This window comes from Melanerpes formicivorus, unplaced genomic scaffold, assembly GCF_026170545.1.
Source record: "Melanerpes formicivorus ecotype bairdi unplaced genomic scaffold, bMelFor1.0.p_v2 SCAF_17, whole genome shotgun sequence".
Classification (NCBI taxonomy): Eukaryota; Metazoa; Chordata; class Aves; order Piciformes; family Picidae; genus Melanerpes; species Melanerpes formicivorus.
The window spans coordinates 6,707,835-6,731,707 of NW_027142369.1; the positions used below are offsets into that span (position 1 = coordinate 6,707,835).

At 42.3% G+C, this 23,873-nt stretch overlaps 1 protein-coding gene and 1 long non-coding RNA gene across 3 annotated transcripts in view; both read right to left on the reverse strand.

Moving 5' to 3' along the window:
- ITPK1 (inositol-tetrakisphosphate 1-kinase) overlaps positions 1–23,873 on the reverse strand; it is a 125,739-nt gene that overhangs the window by 99,264 nt on the left and 2,602 nt on the right. The window lies entirely within an intron of this gene.
- LOC137446339 (uncharacterized) lies at positions 5,228–17,252 on the reverse strand. Its single transcript, XR_010988622.1, has 3 exons — positions 16,878–17,252; positions 9,297–9,470; positions 5,228–8,645 (listed from the first exon to the last, which is right to left on the reverse strand). It is a non-coding gene; the product is annotated as an uncharacterized lncRNA (long non-coding RNA).

Sequence of the window (23,873 nt, forward strand, 5' to 3'; positions counted from 1 at the left end):
ACAGACATCATAAGCAGTAACCAGAGGAAATAAATTGCCTTTAGTCACTAAATATTAAGATAAAGTTTCAGTAATGGTTTAATGAAACATTACAGGGCTACTAACTTAAACATTAAAAACCAGGTATAGTGGAAATAAAATCTGTACATGCCAAGTTATAAAAGCCAAAAAGTCAGTAAATATAAACTCAAAAGGATCTGTTTCCCTTTTAAACTAGGCATTTAAGATGGATCAGTGCAGCTGAGCTCTGCCAGACTCTTTTCTTGGAATTAGTGACCCCAGGTTCTGGGAGCCCATACTTGCTGCTTTCCCAGCAGGGTCACAAAACCTTCAACTGCAGCTTTTTGAGGAAAATAAACTGAAGAGCCACCAGTGAAAAGAATGAACAATTAGCAGCTGCACAGAAAAATTATTAAAGTTATTCATCCTACCAGACATTCAGAGTCGTGTTTAGAACCCAATGGCAATTATAAGCAATCGGGCAGGGTTCAGCTTCAAGCCATAGGCTTAGACCACCAGACATTATCAGATCTAGTTTCCAACTATGGCAGGCAGCCACACCATGTGATCCCTTTATAACCTTATTAAATACCCTCTTCAAACCAAGCCATTTTGGCCTTGTATAATCTATTACAAGACATTAATTTCTCAAAGGTCAGAGTCCTTCAAATTTACAGGCTAAATCGCTCCAGCATCATCCTTTGGCTTCAGTAAACTGCTTGCTTCCTTCAGCACTGCAAAGAGTGTGCACATTCTCTCTGGTCCCAGCTCCCTTTGTCTCCCCAGAACTCCAGTCACCCCAGTGTTAATATGACCCTCTGCAAAAAGCAAACAGATGACTTATCCCTTTCAAAAGTCTTTCTAAGGTCACAAAGACACTGGAGATGACTGATAAGAGACCTGAGAGGAGGCAGCAAAATCACAAGGCAGAAGAGAGTACCCCTTTCTGGGGACAGATACAGTGTGTGTGTACATACATATATATACACATACATATATAAAAAAAAAATACCAGAACAGGTTGCCCAGGGATGTGGTTGAGGCCCCCTCCCTGGAGACATTCAAGACCAGATTTGATGTGACCCTGGAGCAGTCTCATCTAGTTGGAGGGGTCCCTGCTCACTGCAAGGGGGTTGGACAAGATGACCTTTGAGAGTCCCTTCCAACCCAATGCAATCTGCGAATCGGTAAAACCGTACCAAGACTTGCCAAGAAAAGCTGTCTAAATTGAAGTTGAAAGGACAGCTTGCCTTGACTTAGTGAAGGAAGATTTCATCAATGCCATTTCTGGATAATGCTGATAGAACTGCTCCAGCTAATGGGAAATAGATACTTGCACTTGTCCCCTGCACCAAGGGTGGATCCAAAAACCCAACAGTATTCTTCAGTTTTTTCCAGATGACACAAGTCATCAGCTCCTTCATTTCAAAGAGAACATCCTATGCATTCAAAAAGCACAATGTAATGGGAGGCAAGAATAAGAAACAGCATTAGAAAGGGCTGCTAGAACAATACCATTTCAAGAACGTTAACAACAACTTAAGATGATCAGTCATATGAAACAAAGAGTAGTAAATGCAAAGAAACACTCTGACCCTGATGACAGGTAACTGGAGGTATTAGCTATCAGGAAATGGCCTGGAGCACCTCTGACTACAGCTAATAGATTTTTATGCTGAAACTCTTAAGAACACTTACAGACCAGGGCACACTGAACTACAGAAGTGCTGCATCCTGGAAGTGCAGGGCTGCAGGTTCAGTTCAATTTCTCCCCTATGAAGCACCCCTTTCTTGGGCATCTCCTTGTCACAGCAGGGAGAGCTGGCAGCACACAAACCACACAATGACAGGTTTAGGTTTATACTGTATGCCAGCTGCATTTTGACTCCTCCTACCTTTGCATGGGCTTTTCCAACATTATGCTCAGACAGTTCTCAAACCAAGCCAGCTAAAACCAGTGTGGTCTCTAAAGCTGACAAGAATTTTGAGTGCCCAAACTATCTTAGCCTACAGTGAAAGGACTTTCTGCAAGTGCCTGGCAATTGCCCTCTGAGAATCTGACTCCTTCAGAACTTCTCTAGGTACTATCTGCCATAGTCACTTTTAACAATGTTGTTGGAATTTGCACACAGCTATCTGACACAGGCACACAGAAAAAGAAACCATACTAGAAATAGTCATTTACCAAAACAATCAGTTTGTCTTAACTAGATCATAATCACTCTAGGAAGTGTATTTGTAAAGCATTCCACACCTTCAACTTGGAGAACCACCACAGCACTCTGGGGTTCTAGCAATGCAAATCAACTCTGACAGCAAGTAACTGTTCAAGAAAACAATGTGTCATTTTCAAGTCTCTGGAAGGTTTGCAGAGAACTTGAGGTTCTCCTATCAAGTTGATGCTCAGCATATGAAGTCCACTTTGAGGCATTTGTTGCAACAGTGTAGAGCTCTGAAGAAGAAATTTTGTCATAATCTTTGAAATCCCAAGAACAGAGTGTTCAAGGGGGAATCTATGTCCTACAAGTGCTTTTTTCTACAGGAGGATAGGTATCGCTATATCTAATAGATATAATAGATCGCCAATCTAATAAGACCCCTCTGTATGCTAAATTCTCACCCAGTAACCAAAGCTCAGAACTGAGTTTCTTAAAGTAATAAAAAAGCTACTTAAATTACACTTGTGCATAGGCTAGAAGCTGCAACACCTCTCTGCCTGCCCTCTCCCTATTACTTCTCTCCAGCATGCTACAGGTGCTCCATGTACTTTCAGGAGTCTTATCTGAATTCCTGCCTTTTACTCAAAACCACTCAAGTGCCTTCCCTTTACATGTGAGAAGGAACTCCACCTGTTCTCATCATCAGTTCTCATTGTCAGTTGGAGTCAGGAACAGTATAATTCCCCTGTGATCCAGGAGGAAGTAGTTAGAGATGTCTTTAGCCACTTGGATCCCCACAAGTCCATGGGACTGGATAGGATCCATCCTAGGGTGCTGAGAGAGCTGGCAGATGAGCTGGCCAAGCTGCCCTCCATCATTTTTCAGCAAACTCCTGGCCAAGCTGTCAGCCTGTGGCTTGGACAGGAGCACTCTGTCCTGGGTTAGGAACTGGCTGGAGGGCTGAGCCCAGAGAGTGGTGGTGAATGGTGCCACATCCAGCTGGCAATCAGTCACTAGTGGTGTCCCCCAGGGATCAGTGTTGGGCCCCATGCTCTTTAATATCTTTATTGATGATCTGGATGAAGGTAGTGAGTCCTTCATCAGTAAATTTGCAGATGACACAAAGCTGGGGGCAGGTGTTGATCTGTTAGACGGAAGGAGAGCTCTGCAGAGGGACCTTGACAGGCTGGACAGATGGGCAGAATCCAACGGCATGAGATTGAACACATCTAAGTGCCAGGTTCTACACATTGGCCACAATAACCCCACGCAGTGCTACAGGCTGGGGTCAGAGTGGATGGAGAGTGGAAAGGGACCTGGGGGTAGTGGTTAATAGGAGGCTGAACATGAGCCATCAGTGTGCCCAGGCAGCCAAGGCAGCCATTGGCATCCTGGCCTGCATCAGGAATAGTGTGGCCAGCAAGAGCAGGGAGGTCATTCTGCCCCTGTACACTGCACTGGTTAGGCCACACCTCGAGTACTGTGTCCAGTTCTGGGCCCCTCAGTTTAGGAAGGATGCTGACTTGCTGAAGCATGTCCAGAGAAGGGCAACAAAGTTGGTGAGGGGCTTGGAACGCAAGCCCTATGAGGAGAGACTGAGGGAGCTGGGGTTGCTTAGCCTGGAGAAGAGGAGGCTCAGGGGAGACCTTCTTGCTCTCTACAAGTACCTGAAGGGAGGTTGTAGCCAGGTTGGGGGTTGGGTCTCTTCTCCCAGGCAACCAGCACCAGACCAAGAGGACACAGTCTCAAGCTGCACCAGGGGAGGTTTAGACTGGATGTTAGGAAGAAGTTCTTCATAGAAAAAGTGACTGGCCATTGGAATGGGCTGCCCAGGGAGGCGGTGGAGTCACCATCCCTGGAGGTGTTTAGGAGGAGACTGGATGAGGGGCTTGGTGCCATGGTTTAGTTGATAAGATGGGTGTTGGGTGATAGGTTGGACTTGATGATCTCAAGGGTCTTTTCCAGCTTGGTTAATTCTATTCTATAAACATGCCACACAGGGATAATCAGTCCCGTATGGCAAATGAAATGAGGCTCTACTGGACCCCAGGCTGGCACTGCAGGTTTCCTGCACATAAGGAGAGAGATTGAAAGCACATCTCCAGGTTGCTAAAACGAAAAGGTGAGCATATCTGCCAAGACGGTGTTCGTCTAGAATTCACTTTTAATCCACTAACCCTGAAACTGAATGATGTACACCCACTGCAACTTTCCAAGATTTTGGCAAACAGCCTTGAACAAACCATTTGGAATTTGTATAGAAGCCAGCTATCCCCTGGGACATGTATGAGAAATGCATAATACACTATTAATTCCCCCCCCACTCCCCTTCATGTATCTGTCAAGGCGGCTGGGCATTTTTTGGCAGAAATTAGAGACATTATTTAAGTTCACCTACTTGCCATGCAAAAATGAGTTTATTCATCTCCAGCCAGGCTTCAAGTAAGATATATAGGTGTCTGGGGCTTTTCCCCTCATGCAAAACTTCATTATACAAACAAGAGTAAGTTAATGCAAAGAAGTTACCATGTCTGTTCACTGAAGAAACCTTACATAAGGGATAGCCCTAATGTTTTGGCACTGCAGAAGTCAGACACCAAGTCTCCCTCAAGTTTCATTAGCTTTGAGAGTGCTTTTGAGCTCTTGTCCCCTACATTCATTAAGTGAACACTGTTTGCATATTTGAGGAAGAAATTTCCCTCTTCATTTATGGAATCATAAGCAGTCAGATTCGTAGACATAACTGACAGTCAAAGTCAATGCAGAGAAGTTACTGTGGCCAGCTATACGTGCTGTCACCAATTCAATGTTACATCGGTTTAAAAGGACATCCATGGAAAGGTCTGGCACAGGTAATTAAGCAAGCAATGTTCCTAGAAAGCTTCCCCCCCCATCCCCCCCAAACTCTGCATCAGTTTAGGTTCACATAACTTACCCAATTAGATCCTCTGTTTTGTTTGCTCCCTTTGAGATGTATATCAAGATTCAGCCCTTAGTCTGGGGCACTTATGAATGCAGCTGTTATTCTAAAGGGGACTAAGCTCCCCCCCAAAAAAAAAGTTTGCTAAAAGCAGTTCCAAAATCATCTGAATGAGGATTTCACCTTTATTTCACTACATATCAAATCCACATCAATAGAACACCAGAAAAAGCACTTGGAATCTGAGAAGTACAATTCTGCAGCCTAGGACCCTATTTGAGAAGAAAAAGGCATTCAGCAAAAAGTATACAGTAGAAGTTAAAGGAATGTGAACTGAACTGGTTTTCTCCATTGGAACAGATTCAGATGCCAATACCAATAATGGGAATTTCCCTCCCCTGCAACTGACTCTTCTGCTCCAGTTTACATCAACACAGATCAAAGAAAAATTATTTTACTTTATTTGGAAGGCTTATTAGAGAGGCTTGCAATAAAACAAAAAGCTTGGCTTCCAACATGTGATGATCACACCATTTGAAAATATTTCATTTATCGACATGTAGCCAACTTCCCTGACAAGCAACAGGATAAAGTACTTGACAGTGCAGTAGTGAATCATCTTGGAGATCTGTACCAACTACACGTGAATCCAGGAAACAAATAAAACATCTGCAACATGTAGTATTTGAGAATGGTCCTACTTACATGGAAAAAAGGCATCTAAATGGAGAGACAGAAAATTAGTAAGTTTTTGCTATACAGCATACATAATAATAAGTGATATGAAAATGTGGGGGAATGAGGGGGGTGGGGGGGGTGGAAAAGAGAGGAAAAGACCTGAACCAAACCAAAAAACCACCAACCAATCAAAAAAACAACAGAACAAACCCAAACTACACACCCTGGACAAAAACCCTTACTAAGTTCAGGTAAGGCAAGAGTGTTTTCCACAGGTCATGTTGGAAGAGGCTGCAGTTTGAGGAGCTGGAAACCCAATGTACAGAAACAAGGTACTGCTCTCATCCTTTTCATATGAAGGCAATGCAGGGCATGAAGATTCATAGAAATATAGCAAAAGCTTTAGACAGGGATGAACACATGATTGTTATACACCAGATCAGCCAAGGTAAGAAAGCTCAAACTTTAAGCTTGAGGAGAGATCAGACAGCAAGACAAAAAGTCTGCATCACTTATAATAGTTTCTGCATCTGGAAAGGGCAAAAAAGTGTTTCTCAGATAACTGTCACCCCACCTGGTGAAAATTCCCTGTCATGGTGTTTAGACCACTTCAGAGAAGTGCATCTGCTTTAAATTACACTGAAGTTTGCTGTTAAAGAAAGATTAACATTTTCCCTGTCTCTTTGGTCCATAGGCCTCTTGCTTTAAGCAGCAGCATATGTCAGAACACTCATTTCCTTATTTCTTTCAATGGATTCAGTGAAGAAAAATTACACATGAGAAAAACAACTACTGCCTGTTTTTCACCCAAGCTGTCATATAAAATGCACACCCCTCCATAAGGTAAAGGGAGTGACGAGTACCTAAGTTCTTCAATGCAAATCCTGTTTGCCTCAAATTATAGAGCACCCCTTCTCTGACCCAAACAATTTCCTGACCAGCTTGAGCCCATCCACAGACAGCACTTTGCCCAAAAGGTCACCTTCAGAGCTCTGCCTTAGGCCAACACCCACAGCCTGTGCCTTGCTCTTCCTCACACCCCTGCCCTTCCATTGCACATCTTGCTACTAATCTGTCTCAGACAGACACACCAGGGGTACACAGACAGAGGGTGCTCTAATTAACACTGCCCTTTTTGGTTTTTTCATAACTTATCCTAGGCAGCAGCTGTTAGACCTATCACTTCATCAGTGACTGAGCACATGTGTTTTAAGACTACAACTTTCCCAAATTTGGCCAGTGCATGCAGGAGTTGATATACAGTCCCCAACACACTATTACATCTTCTAACCGGACTCTCTTGTAGCCCAAATTTGGATCTGCTTGGGAGGTCTGCTACAGGGCGCAACTAGAAAAACCGGATAACTTCTTGGGCCTCCTGAGATTTTCTAGAAGTTGCCTTGACAAGCTAAATCATACCATCATACCAGAGCTCTGTTACTCATGCCCTCATTCTCTTTCCCAGGAAAAACAAAACAAAACAAAAAAAAAAGGCAAACAATTCAGCTGCATCTTTCACATTTGTTTCCCTTTATGGGCTTATCAACATTCTCTGGTACCTGCCCCTCCCCATTATAACATTGGTGTGATCCCAACACACTGATCAGTTTATAAAATTACCTAAACCCCCCTTAAAGGTAAAGATAAAAAGCTAGATTTCTATTCTAATCTACAAAATGACTATTGTCATTATCATTGCCAAGGAGGTGGATGTATAAACAGCTGATCCATCTTCGGGGTAAGAGCTGGAAAGGCAGACACAAAGGCACAGTAGCAGTTAGTTGTTCTCCTCTGGGTTATTTTTGTCTGGCTCCACCCTGAAACTCACTCTTCAATCCCAGTAATTGGCAGCAACTAATTAGAAGGAAAAATGCAAGCAGTTTATTAAATGTTTGATTAAATGTTGATTATATGTTTGATTAAACATGATCACAGAACAAATCTGCCTTGGACAAGCATACTCATTTTCTCTTGCTCACTTCTTTTGTTTGTAGACATAAGAGTGCAGTGCTGTGGAGACGATGCTATACCACATACTGGGATTTCAAGCCTATAGGTGACTGTACAACACAGGGCAAGGAGAAGCTGATGATTCCTCTGCTGTTTCAGGCTGCTTTCCACATTGCCCTTCATTGGATGCACAATAGCTCCTCATGCTCTCTCTTTAGAGCCTTCGCATTTGATTGGGGAGTGCCAAATATAGGATCAGCTTAAAGATCCTGCCAGAATTACATCACAGGTTAATTGGAGATACAATCAGCATAAAAACAAGGGACTTGTAAGAAGGTTTCAATTTTAAATTACTTCAATTCTGAAAAAGGTACAGGAATCACTACACGTGGGAAACAAATCCACATGAAGAGCTCCAAATGATGTTGAAAACTCCAGATGGATCCGTGAAGCTCATCTACAGAGGAAAGTGCTTTTTCTTCTTTCAATTTGCTGTCACTTAAGAGCTCTCAAGTAACAGTTAATAAAATGACTGAAATTTCACACATTGAGAAATGCACAAATTTACTCTCAATTAAAATGACATTTGCTCAGAATATTTCCAGAAAGTCTTGTTTGTGAGGGCAAAAGAGAATTCTTGACCAAATGTCTGCTGTTACACTCCACTAACAAGTCTACCTGCAACAGCAGGATTTCTTATCCCAAGAAGTATTTTTCCCAGGCAGCATGTTTTCACAGCTCTTTGCACAACAGACCCATGCTGTCAGCCATGCTTCATAAAGATGACGACTGCTCCACACCCAACTTTACGTAATCCCCTTGCACATAGCTGCTCAGTCTCACTGACTTCACTCTTGCAATGGGTGAGTATCATCTACCTACTTGGACTCACACGGTTTCATGCTCGGTCAGCACACAGTCCACAGTTCCAGAGTAAGCTGCAAGACACACAGGCATCACCATAAGGGTGGAAGCTATTCCAGCTTAACAAAACCTTTCCTCTTCAAAATCATTGCAGTCCTCCTGAACAATAAAGTTGTGATGGTTATAAAATTATAATAAAAGCCTTGCAAAAGTTGCACTCTAAGAAGTCATAAACTGTTGTTATCTTATTTGGACTACACCCTTACAATTCAATGACATGCTACTTCACCCCCAATTATTTTCTCTAATTAGTTTCCAGACAAAAGTGAGAGTTGCCAGGTCTATATTTTTTTCCCCAAGATTAATTTGAGCATCTACTTTTTTTTTCCCTTCATGTGAACTCTAGCATGACCAACCATAACATGTAAAAGAAGTCTTCCTCCAGCCTGGCCTGCATATCTCTGTACCACTGCCCTAAGGCAGAACCAGATAAACATCACCCCAACCTCACAGAGAGCTCAGACCCTCAGGGCTGCAGACCACCCAGACTCTCCAGAAGGCACAGCCAACCAAAAGCCCATCAATGTCAGTCTAACAGTATCAAGGCCAGCCTTCATTTTGCAGCAGAGTCCTCTCTCAAAGGCCAAGCTTCAGGAGAAGACCCACTTCAGTGCAAAGTACTAAAGTGCAATTTCTTGGTTTTTTTTTAACCAATCATCACTGACCTGTGTATCAGTCAGACATAACACCCACAGTTCTGATCACCAGTTTCAGATGGAGTTTGCAACAGCAGCTGTGGGCCCCAGGGCACTTTTAAATCACAGACCCTGCTTACAGAGGGTCTACTGCTTTATGTATATGTATACTGCTTATTTCAGGATATCCAGTCAGAAGTGATGCTGGAAAGACACAAGACCATTTCATTATTATTTTATTCCACTGTTTCCACACTGTGGTGTTCTCATTAGAAGAATCCTAGTAAGGTCATGGCTAGAATTTCTCAGGAAGACTTTCTCTGCTGAAAAATAACTTCTCTACTTACAAGGATAAAACAGTCTACAGACAAGCAATTAGGAAATGAAAGGAAAATCTAAACCTCCATTTCTGGCCATTTAAGGCCATGAACTGAGAAAGAATGAACAAGCCTTTATGTCAAAGGGCCCTTATGTCTAAACAAAATTTTAATATTTTTCAAAGCAGGAAGACTTTTCTTTTTCAAGTATTTTTAAAATATTTTCCTGTGAGTAAGCCCTTAACCCACAAGGTCTTGCATCCTAACTGACAATAAACTGCTTAGAGATGCTTATGAAGATAACCTGTGTGCTAAACTTGCTATTAAATTCTCTGCCTGTACACAAGAGAACTACAGACAGAACACAGTATCAAGGATCAAGTTTCTTTCCATTTCTTCCTTGAATTTTACCACTGCCTTGGTGCTAGAGCTACTCAAGCTGCACTATCTAATGTCTCTACAGTCAGAGTTCTTGTGCTGTAATTTAATGGCACCAGGCGAAATGTCACTGGTCTTGCACCTTTCTAGTAGTGCACGTAGGCATGGCATGTTTATGCTGTCGAGTAACAAACACCTCCACTAATGAGGAACAAGCTAGAAGAATACAAGTGACAGAAGCTGTGGATGAAGCCTGCCATTACAGATGCTTCACACAGCACCACTGTTTCTTTACAGGAGACAAAACAGCAGCAAAACAGAAAGGCAACCTCCAACAGGTGAAGAGCATGGGAACTCTATGGGACACTGAGCACAAAGTATGAATACCTGCAGTAAGAATTTCCTGCATTACATCAGGGAAAGAAGCCATTAGTAGCCCTCAAGTAACCCAGAAAATCATGGTGAACAGTACACAGGCTCTCTCAAAGCAGGACAATTCAACAACACAAACTTCCTTGAGAAGAAGTAGGAACAGCACCCCAATTTAAGTATGCATGAGCCTTGCCTCAGATCAGGAAGGGCATCACATAGCAGGCAGCCTGCTCTGATCGCCACATCAGTCATCTTTCCTAGATTTGGCTCACAGCTGTCCATCTGAACTCCAACCAGGAGAAGAGGCAGTTACACAGTATCACCAAGGTTGGAAGAGACCTCAAAGATCATGGAGTCCAACCTGTCACCACAGACCTCATGACACAGTATCACCAAGGTTGGAAGAGACCTCAAAGATCATGGAGTCCAACCTGCTACCACAGACCTCATGACGCTTTGTAGCCTAAAAAGCCCTCATTCTGGTTCGGGCATTTTTTATCTCCCATGGGCAAGACAACTTCTTGAAACGTTCACATACGCAGATTAAATGAACAGTGTTCTGCAGGCATAGTCTTGTAGATGAGGCAACCAACAGAGCCTACCGTAAAATACTAAGCTTCATCTAAAGCAAATTAACTATCCTCCTTGTTTTCCCTTGGGAATGTTTAGATTACACTCCTTGACTTTCACTGCAAGCAAGAGAGCTAAACTGTTAAAATATGTTGGGGTCCTTGACAACTGGGTTCAATCGTATTTCTTTTTCAATTGTTTGCAGCTCACCCATGCACACTTAAGACTTTACTCATATTTCAAAGCTGTCTGGGCAACATGTTTCAAAACTCCCTTGTAGTCAAACTATACATTTACAGTACAGCATCTAACACCAACATCACATATTTTGAATAAACAATTTCTTTTCCTGAGATATTAAAGGATAGAATTTTCATACTCAAAAACACAGAGAATGGGAAAAAACCACCCCAGCAACACCTAATGCCTTTTTTAATTTCATCAAAAGAAGGTCAAACTTAACCAAAAAGGAACTTCCATCCATGTTCTTCTAGAGGACTCCAACAATTATCCCCTCAAGGCAAGAGTGGCTGCTGAAAACATGACCCCCAGACATTACTGGTTTAAAAACTGAAAACTGTTTAACCAAGAACATTCTCCACCACAAGCCTTCCTTTGCTGTAATATTAGCAGCACTGCTAGGCTGCTCCATTCTGCCTGGATCAGCCCCAAACAACTGGTAATCTAATTCAGTTTAATGGGGAGAGGACAGAAAGATTTTACATTGACATGTACGCTTTCCAGAAACAATTCTTTTGCATTTCAAGTTTCACTACCAGCAGCAACTAGTGTGCTAAAAATCTATTCCTACAGGGAGATTTCACATCCACACATCAGTCAACAGAAGAAACAGTGGCAGCAGCACTAATAAGAAACAGGAAACTCAAATATTATACTTGGTCCTACAAAAACATTTCAGATTACACTACTGGATACTTCCCTAGGCCAAGGCGGCACTTCAAGTACTTCAATGGCACCATGGTTGCACGTTTCATTTAATACCTACCATGCTTTTGATTCTTGGCCAATCATTATTATCAAGCCATTACATCTTTTAAGTGCCTGCTCTCAATAGTTAGGGTGCAACAAAACAAGGATAAACCAGCACCAGAAGTCCATGTGTTCATTCCAAGTTTACAACTGAACTTGTGCCACTGAACAAATCCCATTTGCATCCTTGTCTCTCAGGCTTTCCAAACAAAACCACCTCTGAACACCAGGTATATCCAGTTTCCAAGGAATCCAGCTACAAAGATTTCCAACAGCTTCAGAAGAAGCTGGACTAGGTCAAGGTGCTCAGATCTTGACAAGGCCAAGAATAGCCAGCACCTTAACAAGCAAGAGCTTTTGAGAATTCTCAGCCTAATTCATGCATGAGGATTACTATTTTAGGCATAAGCACTTGTACAGAGAACTTGACCCCCATCTAATTCATTTAGAGAACAACAGATTTAGAGATCTTGATCTTGCACATCAAGAAACAGCTTTGTCCCAGAAGAAAATCTGTGGCAAAGCTGCCCTAGAATGAAATTACTTTTCTTCCAAATTCTTTGCCTAAGATACAAACCAAGCTTTTTAATTAAGGTCTCCTAACTGCAGTTACTGTAATTTGGGGTAGGGAAGAAACATGTACTTCCACAGTCCACTGGCACCAAAGCTAACAAAGGAAAAAAAGTAACTGTAAAAATACATTAGCTGTAGTAAATGCTCTAGACGTGTTCTGTGGTTTCAGAAACACATTTTCCAGTTTGAAAAAGGCTCTCTTGTCTGGTTCTACAGACCTTTTTCACAATGGCAAACAGGAGAGACTAGGCACAAGGGAAAAATCAGGGGACTTTTGTTAACGTACTGACAGCCACAGCAGTTCAGACTGAAAGCCCCAACCTACTGCCTCCGGCTGTTCTCTCTGTTCCATAGCCAAAGACAAAAGAAACATCCAAAAATATTGGTTTTCTTCAGTAATCCCTTGCAATTAGAGCTATGCTGTTTCATTACCACTGCAACAATACAAGAGAAAACCTGCCAAAAAAGGAAGAGAGTTAAGCATTACATTTTACTAGATTATTCAAGACAAATGAGTGATCAAATCACAGCACAAAAATATTGTGTCTATCCCCATACAAACAATACCTATTGTGAGCCAAGATGCAGCACTGAGCTGATCAGGAAACTGCTTAAGACAGCAGCACAAAAGTGAGAAAGTTTCACTACAAAAAGCTGGTGGCTGGCACAGTGCACACGGAAGTGGTTTTCTGATGCATCTATAATTCTGAACTGTGCACCTGAGTGTATTACCTAGAGGAAAAGAAAGACAGAAAAGCATAGAGTCGCCTGGGAGTTCTAAATCAACCACTTCTGGTTCCTTCCAGTATCATTTTCGCCTCCCAAAAGGCAGAATCCTAGTTGACCCAAACGAGCACTTACAATCCACCAGCCTCTCTGAAACATTCAAAATTAAAACACAGCAGCTGACCAGCAGCAATCAAGTAAAGTCTTCTCTACTCTCCAGAGCCTTCTCAGTGAGACATAAGCTTATATGCTTAAGATCCATGTGATTTGATTACAACATCCAGAATGAGAAATAACCTGTTATATACTTTAAGGAAAAGAGACCCAAGAGAGGCTGTAAGTTAGAGTTAGACCAGACAATAGCGAGATCCACTGCTTTTACTGCAAAGAGGTGCAATGCTATTTGAAAAATGGAATAGAATAGACCAGGTTGGAAGAGACCCTCGAGATCATCGCATCCAACACCACCTAATCAACTAAACCATGCAACCAAGCACCCTATCCAGTCTCCTCCTAAACACCTCCAATCCATCACTAACCAGTAAGCAACAGAAGCGAAGATCTCTGCCCCATAGCAGACATGAAAAGCAAAGCCACGATCACATTGCACTAACAGAGGAATCAGAAGGGAAACTAGCTAGAGAGTTTTTGAAACAAAGTTAGCCTCCCAACAAAAGTAGTTTAAACTTGTGTGGATCTATGACCAAAGGTTTTTCCCTTTACTGAATTGCAAGTAAAACACAACTCAAAGCATAAATTCTCTCAGATGCTGAAAAGTGAGGGCCTAAAAGAGCATCAGAAAGAGAAAGACTAAGGAAAGAGTTCAACATCCTATCCAGCACCAAGTCTGTATTTTATGTTTCTCAAAGCATGCTGAAATTTTGGTTTTATGAAGGCCAGGGAAAAGGTCAAAAATGCTTCTCTTCAAAATTGACTCTAGCCTTGACAGAGTCCCTGGGTTTTGATTTATTCCTTGAGACAGAAGGAAAGGTTACACCAAAATGTCAAGCCCCAAAGTCAAAACATAACCCTATTCAGTGCCTGTCTACCTTCAAAGGAATCTTTTCCTCCCATAGCCCCAGCTCCCACTTGCAGTCCATGCAAGAAAGAACAGCTAAAAGTGTAGCACAAACCACTTTCTCTCCACAGATTACAGCAATTTTAAAAGGCAGCAGTTTTGAAAAAGAAAATTGAGTGACAAAGGGTCCCACTCAATTTTATCATCACATGCCCTTTACACAGCACATGGTACTCCAACCCAATGCACTGGCAACAGTATTTCTCCCCTTTTATGCCTTCACCTTTTCTGCCAGATACAGGGTGCAGGTCAGCAACTACAATTCTCTTTTTCCATCAGCCTTTCATCAGAATAGTAGACTTGTTTAGATTCTTTTCCCCTGTCCTCCTTCACATATACTTTTACATACACTTTTATAGGAGTTTTCTTTCAGTGCCTGAAAACTGCCAGATTGACAGCTCCTCTTTGTCGGCAAAACAAGAGCAGCACCACGGGCAACCTCAGAACAAGCTCCCTCTATCCTCCTCTTCCCACCCCTCCAACTAGCAAGCCTATCTGAATGCTGAGCTTCACACACAGCTCTATCACACCAGGGGGCCTTGTAAAGCCTCTTGATAATGTGATTTACCCAAATTATCTCACAGGACACTAACACTACAGCCACACATGATGGAAACATCGCAAGTCAACACATTGCCAGCATGCACCTGTGCCAGACAGCACAGTAACTCTAAAGCCACTTAGCTGGTCGGAGTGCATGCAACTCTCTGCTTAGTGACTGACCCGCAAAGAAAAGTCTGGTTTAGACACCAGTGTGAAAGACTGCTGAGTTGAAGCAGCTCTCAAAGCCATACTTGAAACTACAGATAGGCAGTGTTAACAGAATGAAAACAAAGAGCAGAGAAATTCAATGCTTTCAGGACCAGACAAGAAACTTGCAGACTTTATTTGAAAAGTATGTATTTGCCATTAATGCTACAGAGACAGGGCTTCTGTTACTACTGCAGTACTCATACTGCGCTTCACTCTTGGAGAGTGCTCCCCTTCTACATGACTACTTAACCCAGTCAGGCAGCAAATGTGAACCTGGACACTTGCTTCAATTACAAGGGTCTTCTACATCCCACAAAACTCTGCTGTCGATGGTAAATCACAGATTAGCAGGCATTAGATGAAGTTAGAAGATGGCTCTTAAGCTGCACCCTCGTTTTAGTTCCTCCTCCCTCTTTTGCAAGAATTTTTAGCAGGAAAGAACATTTGACTTCTGAACTTCTTACAGGACCTTGACTGGAATGATTCATTTTTATTTTTTTATTCAGTCAAGAGCCAGGGTGCTTTTTCTTTGTTTTTTTGGTAAAATGTACCTGTATACATACATTTAAAGAAAAGGAATGCTTGTTCCTCTACTAGTTTAAAACAAACAAAACACCAAGAAAAACACCCCACAACACAGCATAAGCAACTTTATATTTGGTCATGTTTTACCCTCAGAGGAACCAGTCAACAGCCAACATGTGCTGATAGCTTCCTTACATTCTTATGATGGAAGGAATGAAAGTGAGCTCCAAACTGTATTAAAAGGTTTGTGTGGAGCAGAGCCATCTCTGGCTATTAAATATAGTACTACGGACATAATTTCCTGCCAAAGTCTGTATACCAGTGACTGACAAAAGGATCTGCCAAGGGGAAGATGAGCACATTTGTTCTGTGCCTCAATTTCTAGGAGCATCTGCTACAACCATCACTCAGGTCCTGGCTGACCATGTTCAGGTCTGTTTGGCTGGCCTCAGCTCTTCAGCTGGCCTGTCAACCAAAACACCTGCAAGCAGTATGGGCTTCTCCTATGAAATTAATGAACTTGTACAGGAATAACCTTGTCACTACCCCATACCACCCTCTTACCCCTGAAATGGCAGCAAGGAGAGCCTACAGTGGCTGCACTCATACCAAACTCCAGTGACAGCTGGCAGAGAGGGCTGGATCTTCAGCCTGTAAAATCCCCTGAAGAGAGTCAAGTTTTTGTAACACAAAGGAACTGCATGTTCCTTAACAAAGAAGCACCTATTCATAGCTGTATGACATGCAGAGAGAGCTAAAGAGCAACAGTTATCAGTATTTACATTAATTTCTGTGGTTTGGTTTTTAACTACAAGAAAATAAGGAAGATTCCCACTGAAACACGCCTGAAAAATAACATATTTGATTAGGGTTAAGTGGCCAGTGCTGGACTCACTAAAATATAGCATACTGATGAAACATGCAGTGTTTAGTAGCCTACCCACACAAATAATGACACCTTCCATTTTTGTAGTGAAACCAGGCTGACAAGGTAAGGAACAAGTTTAGTCATCACACCAATTCTTTTAACCACAGAAGTCATTTCAGAGTGCAGCATTGTGGCTGCAGATGGGGCAGGCGTGGCATGTCACAAGTGGACCTTTATCATATCATTTCCTTCCAGTGCCATTAATCACTCCAGACATCGCTTGTTCTATCAGCTATTAACCAGCTGCCTCGACACGCAGATAACTTTATCAAGGTTAGGCAGAATCATTACTAAGCACTAAGACATGCAATGACAAATGTCTTGTTTTCAAAGAATTCTCTGAACTATTTCCTCCTGCTGCAATAGAACACATCACACTGCTAACATGCACTGATCCATACCTAGTATCAGGGGGAAAATTACACAGCAGAAAATCACAAGCACTTTAAAACACACAGTTTCAGAAAAGCACAACTGTGTTGCTTATGGTCAAAACATTCAACTCAAACTAGGTTTCTTTTAGCCCAGCAGCACTCTTCAAGGAGAGCCTTGATGTGCATGCTCCTTTGCGGTGTGGTCTGACAGGACCAACATGGGGCTGATGAATGATGTCCAGGAGCATCCCGGATTCTCAGACCAAGATTCAGTAATTTCTCTTTTACTACAGACATGTCTCATTCAAGTATTTTTTCCTCTTCTGCTAGGAGCATCATGGAGAATTCAGTTTCAGAACCCAGACCAAGCATGCAGAACCAATGTGTTACAGAGAGGAAGAACCAAAGATGACTTGTTGACAAGGAGGAAGAAAAGCCCGTGTGGAATGTGATGAAGAGAAAGCCTGTTTTTTGAGAGGAAGGACCAACTTCAAATTCTTCCAAGCAAGCAAGCATGACTCAGCAGTATGTGACAAGACAAAATGAGACATAAATCTTCACTAACTGGCATCTGAGCAGAGAAGATTAAACAGCTCAACATGAACCGAATTTGCTTCCAAGTTCAGGGCCTGGCTCTGCCAATTACTCCCCTAAAGCATCATTAGATTTAGAAACATGACTCTCCACTCTACAGATCAGAATCCAGGGAACCCTCAGAGCAAACACAATGAGTGCAATAGGCTCTGCCCACACAGTTAGTAGCCTGGCTGTGGAAAAGAGTGGGTTCCTGCACTGGTTCCCAATTCACAGGAATTATTTGACAGAATTTGTATGAATGGCAATCACACTGTGGCCAAAACAGCCTAAGTGCTGCAGCTGAGAGGAAAGAGAATTATAATTAAAGGCATTTTACTTCGAACTAAGGGACATCCCCCCCTCAATGAAACTCAGTCATTTTGAAAGCCATTCTTAAAAAGCCATGTTCTGAGAAGAGAGAATTTTAATTAGTATTTGTGCAGTATTTAGACAGTATGGAAGTATGAGCAGTTTCCTCCTTAATCATATAAAAGGTGTTAACTCCTTGTGATGAGAGTTAAATTCCATCAGTACAAAACCAACTATTGATTCTAGGACTGACCACAAAAATGAGAAAAAGATGATATCCAGGCAGAAGAGGATTTGTTCCACAGCATTATGGCACAGACATGCCCAGCACAGGTGCTTATTCTATCTATTTACATGTTTATTTTAGCGTGTTACACATGCTCCACTTCCTTGTTTCTTTGGAACCCGTTCAAGAATGTCAACTCATCAAGAAGTGCCAACTGTGATGCTGCTGGCACATTATATGGTTAATATCAGGGGATACACTGTCAATCAGTGGTTCCCAGGTGCAGCACATTAAAGCAGAGCAAACGTTTTGTCACCTCAGACACCCCCCTTTGGCTGAGCCTATATATTCCAAAAAGCTGCACACATTTATAATAGTGCAAAAGGTGCCTGAACCAAACCAGAGATGGCAGTGACCTCAGGAGAGGTCAACATCTTCTGGTTTGAAAACAGGGCATAGGCCCATGCCATGCCAAGCACATTTGTCCAAGCCAGTCTTAGAGGTTGAGAGATATTCCATTGCCTACTTAGACAATCCCACTCTCTTTCCCATTTATTTATCATCCCTCCTTCTTGCCACAACATAAGGCCACTACTTTTTGTTCTGTGTATAATGGAACTGCAGAATACACTTGTTTTGTTGGGTTTGGTTGGTTGGTTTTTTTTGGGGGGGAGGGGGGACTGTGTTCAGGGTTGATTGGGGTTTCACCCTTTTTTTTCTGTAACAGGTTTTTATGGTGTCCAAAGATCCATCTCCAGCCTCCTCTTCTTGATGTTGAGTAACACAGTACAATACACTGTATTTTTAAGGCCTCTGATCCTTCTCACTGCTCTCCTTCAGGCGATCTCCTTCTGACCTGCTTTTTCCTCGAAATGTGGTGCCCCAAACTAAAGCAAATAGGTGAGGCTACTACAGCAGCAACCTTATCAGTGCTGTGCAGAACACAGGCATTACTTCACGTGCCTTGAAAGCCTCATTCCAACTTACATACCCCAAGACTGGCTTTTTTGCTGCTAACACTGTCAATTCATATTCAGCCTGCAATGTGCAAATGAATGCAGATCTTTCTCTGAAGAGCTACCACCTGACCAAGCCTATTATTGGTCCTTGCTGCATATCAGTTCAAACAGGTTATGGTAAAAGGATGTACCATAAGGAAGATGCAAACTTCCTGAACCTGAGGTAAATGATTGCTAGACCATGAAACAAAGTGGCTATGAAAGAGTGATTGTTATGGTCACTGCTGAGCGGCTGCGCTCCATGTTCCCATTAAGTGGTTCTGCAAGCTTTTTCCAAGAAGGATGCCTACCAGTAAGTGCTCTCAGAGACTAGGAAAACACACATATATCCACTTCTGGCATGTCAAGTCTTCTCTACAGACTCCTGGAAGAAGTAGGAACCCAGAAACACAGACAACTTCTCCACCAAGAAATATAAGGGTGTTTTGCTACTATCACAAACACTTTTCATGTCTTAGAACAACTTCCACCAGGAGGTCAGTTTCAGTTGTAAGTCTTTGTCAGAGCTGATGTCTTACCCACCTACCCAGCACCCAGTTACTTCTTGAGGTGTAGTATTTCAGACTAACACAAGCAACAATGGGAACTATTGATCAACACACCTACGTTTTCTTTTTATGGCTTTTTAGGCTATAAAAACCTAACTGGAACAAGCCAAACATTTAACAAAAGCAGTATTTAGGGTTTTTTGTGGGGAATTGGGGTTAAAGAAAATCCCCTGGAAAAAATATGCAGTATACTCCATGGACTGCTATATAAAGAAACAGATTAATTTAATACCCTCAAACCAGCATTATTCTTAAATCTCATCTTTAGGGTCTTGCGCACAGGCATGGCACACAAGACCACAAATAAAGTTTAGAAGAGAGAGAGACATACAGATTTACAGCCTCTGCAACAGCATTTACCGTTTTATGCTACATTTACTAAGCAGAGTAGCTTCTCATATGTGCTAAAGGAAGGCCTAACTGTCTAGCACAAAAATTAAATGGGCAGAAGTTGAACAATTAATTTTAAAACAAACAAAAAACCCCCAAAACCCACCAAGTCCAAGTCACACAGGCATTTAAACTGGGCATTAAATTAGCCATACTAATAATCTGGTGGGGAAAAAAAAAAAATCATTGGTTGCTATGTCATCAGATTGATCCAGTATCAAAACAGCTTCATCATAACTCGATTTAAAAAAAGCAACCACACATCAAAACACCCCAAGCAAAAGAAAAACACAAAACAATAAACAAATAAACAACAACCAAAGAAAACAACAAAAAATTATCAATATCACCAGAGTGAGCTCTCATACCAAAGTGCTCTTGAGGACAGGTGATGTATGCTCTAACAGGAGCTACTTCTACCTAAAGAAAAGTACACTTGCATAAACCCAAGACCTGTTGAACTGATGCAGGTAGCAATTAAAGAGCATTGCATCAAGTTTCAGAAGAGTCTTCAGGAGTGGGCAGCACCTGGGAATCCAAACCAGACCAAGAAGGCGCAGCTTCTTCTGCGTCAGTGAACGCTATCAATTTGCCACGGATGATCTCCCAAAGGAAGGAAGGTGACAATTTGGCTTGCTTACTAAAAACTACAGTTGGGCTGTACTAGAAGGCCTTCTGAACTACCTCACTTCCATTTTCTTTTGTGGAGAGAATTTGATTTTCTTGGAACTGTTATAATTTCCTGATTACTTTTTCCTCCCAGACGCTCACCCTGTTTTTATGAAAGATACAGTACAATAAAACCTGACCATAAATAATCCAGGTGGACATTAAGATGTACAAGCACAGTTCTTGTCAAAGTTAGGGCTGGGCCAGCCACTAAATTAGTGACAGATGCTCTCTTAGGAATTCCTTTCCCTTCCCAAAGGGGAAGAGAAAAGGAATAAGGGAGAAAGATTTATGGATTGGAAAACTAAAACTACTTTAATGAAAATAACAACAATAAAATATATATATATAAGCAAGCCAATATTGAACCAAACTCCCCAGCGGCAAATGCATCACTGTGACATCACCACTGGGGGAGAAGTCCTAGACTCAACTCAGTGGCAGATGGGAATCAAATTAAGGGACTCATGGATCAGGATTGAAGGCAGAATGGTCAGAGCCCTCCCAGAGTACCAGTCATTGAAAAAGAGAGCCCAGCTCCTGCGATACCCCAGCCCCACACTGAATGTGATGTGTTCAGAACTGAACACCCTGCTGTTCAGCCCAGAGCCGGCCACACTGTTCACTCCTCCCTGCAGTTGCAGCCTCCACCCGCAACATAGCGCGCAAAACCCAGCAGTGACCCCAGCCTGCACACCAATCTTTGGTACCAACCAGAAGCACCAAATGCCACCACCAGCAGAAGCAGACACTGCCCGCAAAAGTATGCCGCCAACCTCAGAAAGTGCAGCCACCCAGAACAGACAAAGTCAAAAAGCAATACCACCAAAGCTAATCTGCTCTGCTCCAACCCAAACCAGGTCAGTTCCTCTGTCAAACTGCAGGATTTATCATGACACAGATCATATCTTCAGGCAACTCCCCAACTTCTTTACTATTCATTCTCCACACACTGGAAAGAGGAAATTCTGACTCATGCATATAGCTACACAGAAAAGCTACCACATTGCCTTGCAAACTTAAAAGAGTTTCACATACGAATGCTATTGCCCAAAACTGAGAAGTAGCTTATCATTCAGCATAAGGTGAATTTAATTTGCCTCCTCTTGGATGAAGCATATTTAACTTCACCTCATATCACTGACTTAGTCACATTGCCATAACCTTACTGCCTCATCTCTGTGCCTCCCAGAAGAGACTATGCCAACAGATGACAACCACCAAGGAAACTGAGGCTTTTATAAAGCAAATGGACATTTTTAAGTGGCTGCCCCTCACTAATCTCAACTGGTGTCAAACACACAAAGCTCATTTTCTGAAGAGATACACACATTCTTCTACACTCCCACCACTCTTTGTATAATGTGAATGGAAATCTTTTGATTCACAATGTCCAGAGAGACCTGGCAGTACATCTATGCATATTTTACAAAAGGGTACTATGGGTATCCAAGAGTCTTTACCACCACCTGCAATTCAGAACACAGCTCTGTCATCTCTGTAATGGAACAGGGCATCTCTACTTCCCTAACCTTGTATTAGTGCTCCTGCACCTGTGCTGCAACAACCATTCCAAGGTCAATGTGATGAGCAGGGAACCGACTGGACTGAGAGTCTTTGCCAACTGCATAACCACTAAACTTAGCCTTAAACAGAAGACAAAGCTAAGCAGCTAGAGAAAGAAGGAAATGTTCCTTTCAGCAGTGGCAGGGACACGTGACAATATCAGAACTACATGCTTACATCACAGGCTCCTAAATTCTCAGTTAAGAGTCCCTAGAAGCCTTATCTTACTTTTTAACAGGCTATGGATATTTTATCTTTCACCAGTAGCCAGCTACCTAAAGCTATGAAATCGTGCCATCACCTTGGTGGAGCTGAATATAAAGACTCACAGGAAAGTCTACTTCAGAAGCACCAAAGCTGACATTTGCACAGTGGAGTCCCCTAAGTGGTCCTACTGTGGGAAGTACAGCTGCAACATATATGCTAGCATGCAGATAATAGCAATTTCAACATAAATCATGGTATCCTAGCAGCTTTACTAAACAAAAGCACAGGACAACTTGGCAGCAGTAGTTTCTTAAATTGCCTCTCAACTAATAAATTCACTGATGAGATAAGAAGCCTATACCAAATGCCCTGTTTTGCACAGGAGAGTTCAACTCCATACCACATCTCACATAGAAATGCCCATATATCAGCAAGACTGAGACAGACACTCTTGTCCCCACTGAAACTATTAACAATGACAGAAAGGAACATAGAAGTCTTACTCTAACAGCTTACATAGAAAAAAAGAGTTGCTGGGTAGAACTGAAAACCACTGTGAGAAGCAGAGATCAGAAGTGAGGGCACCCCTTGCCCCAAAGGAATGCCCCTTGCCATGGTGCTACAGGAATAGCATGGAAGATGGCTATCCTAGCACTGGGAGCTCCCATTCCTCTCTATACATAGTGGCAGGTTCAATCAGAGAATGAAAATGAGCCTAGCCCCTATTCAGGTTCAGTCTCCCCTAGGAGACACTAAAGGTGCAGGTGAGCTCAAATGCCTTTGATACAAAGAAGCTTACCTTGAGGGTATAAAGCTCAGGCAAAAGCCCCAAGAGACTTCTGCCTATGACATTTGTAACCAGGACTTCACAGAATCATGTAAAAATTTTAAGAAAAGAGGGCAAGTGACTATATGTTGTATGGTAACAAACTAGAAAAATTCAGATGCCAAAGATTGAGAGGGAAGCCCATTGAAACCCAGCAGCCTAAGGTTCGCTTTAAAGATAGATATAAACACGAGGAAAGTATTTTAAGCTCCTGCCCAGCCTTTGTGGGGCAGAAACGCCTATCCCCCAAAGCAGCACCTGGTCCACTCACATCTCATTTCAACTAGGACAATGTAACAGCATTTCAGCTGCTACAGCTCAAACAGATTCTGAAATGTGTGTCCATGATCTGTTTAGACACCAGTGCTTTGCACTAGAATTGGTTGCCCCAGCAGACTGCAAAGAAGTGAAGACTTTTCTCATCCTAGCATACTCCTGATACTCAGCATGCCTCAAGAGCTCATTAGGAAGCTTTCCTGGATTTTACAACTGCTTCATCGAAAACCCATACGAACAAAAGTGAACTTTGTAGTCATCCAGAAAGTATATCCCTAGGCAACAAGCACATAAATTCCAAGTAACAGTCACCATAAAGTACAAAGAGTACACAGATACACACATAGTCCATGCTAATGTATGAATCACTGTACAGGAATGAGTCCACTGGCTTTATTTCCTACCATACAC